This window comes from Sinocyclocheilus anshuiensis, unplaced genomic scaffold, assembly GCF_001515605.1.
Source record: "Sinocyclocheilus anshuiensis isolate Anshui unplaced genomic scaffold, SAMN03320099.WGS_v1.1 scaffold1151, whole genome shotgun sequence".
In the NCBI taxonomy this organism is placed as follows: Eukaryota; Metazoa; Chordata; class Actinopteri; order Cypriniformes; family Cyprinidae; genus Sinocyclocheilus; species Sinocyclocheilus anshuiensis.
The window spans coordinates 291,273-292,876 of record NW_015548202.1 but is presented as its reverse complement, the minus strand read 5'-3'; positions in this window follow the sequence as shown (position 1 = coordinate 292,876).

The following is a 1,604-nucleotide window of genomic DNA, read 5'->3' as shown; positions in this document are numbered from 1 at the left end:
AGGGAAAGATGTTCTATTATATTACACTCATTAAACTGACTCCAACTAATCAGTGGTGGTTTAACTGTTTTTGCAATGCCCCAACAAAACAATCCCAAATCTTAATTATGCATTACTAAAATATAGTTGATTTGCAAACAAGTGTTGCTTTGCCATCCCGAGTTGTGTCCAGGAAAACGTGCCTTTTATTTGTACTATTGTGCTTTTCTCTTGAAAGCGCAGTAGTCGAAGCACCTTCCACTGAGCGTTTGATCACAGGCCATGAAACAGGCGACAGAATTCAACCTCTGCTTGTATGAATTATTCCTATTCTTTATGATTGGTGGCAATAAAAGAATCATGTGTATTACTCTTTGATTACGCTGGTTATTCAGCTGTATCTGAACATGTTCAGGTCATATTTCACCCCAAATTCAAAGGAAAGAAATAAGAAATTATGTTCTGCGTGAAGAAAGTTTGTCCAAAAATATTAAATAATCATGAGCATTAAAGTTTAGTTTGTGCTGCTTGTATGTGTCCAGCAGGTGGCGCAAGTGCACTATTAATATTTACCTACACAGATTCATAAACCACTGCATTGGTTGAAATCATTAAGGTTTTATTCTTACAATACATTTACAGCAACGTACATTTACTCCACACAGACTGCTCTTGTATGATTGTTCTTTGGTAAAAGTTTGATAAGTTATTTCAACAAAAATATATACAACGTATCATACAGACTGACGTGTCAAACATGCTAGTATAATATATATCAACACCTGGCATAAAAGGCTTCAGGTATACAGATCAGTACATCATTAAACATAGCACGCTATAAATACCGCCAATATTTATAGGATTGTCAAATTAGCCTTTGTATGCCCCGTCTGTACAGATCAGCTACACTGAATAGGAAAATGATTTTCTTACTCAGTATTTTTGTCTTGTTTTCAGTACAAATATCTAAACATTCTTAAATCAAGGCGGAAAAGGGCTAAAGATATAGAGTCTTGTTTTGACAAACATCAAATTCAAGTTTTTGCTTAAAACAAGAAAATAAAAATATCTGCCAATGTGCTTAGAAAAATAAAGTTAATTCAAAACTGTTATTTTTATTTTTTTTTATACATTGAATCTTTTATTTTTTTTATATCTGCTGTTTTCGTTTTAGTTGAGTTTTGTTTATAAATATATATTTTATTCTATTAATTTTCATTTCAGTTTTAGTTATTTTAGTACATCAAGTTAAACTAAATTAAAATGAGAAACGTTGCCTTGCCAACTAACTGAAATAAACGTTTTCTATATATTATTTTATTTCAGTTAATGGTCATTTTATTTCAAATAACAACAATGTTATGTTTTTAATTGTTTTAATTTTAGTTTTAGTTAACTTTAACAACCCTGATTCAAAGAGAAAATGCTTTTTTCTGACCCCATAGACAGATATTTTTTCTTGTTTTAACCAAAAGCGTAGTTAGATTTTGGTACATTTTTCAGAAAACATGAATTCTTATCTTTTTTTCTCAAGTGAATGTGTTTTGATTTAAGAATGTTTATATATTTGCACTGAAAAACGGCAAAAATACTGAGTAAGAAACATTTTTTGCAGATTGGTTGGG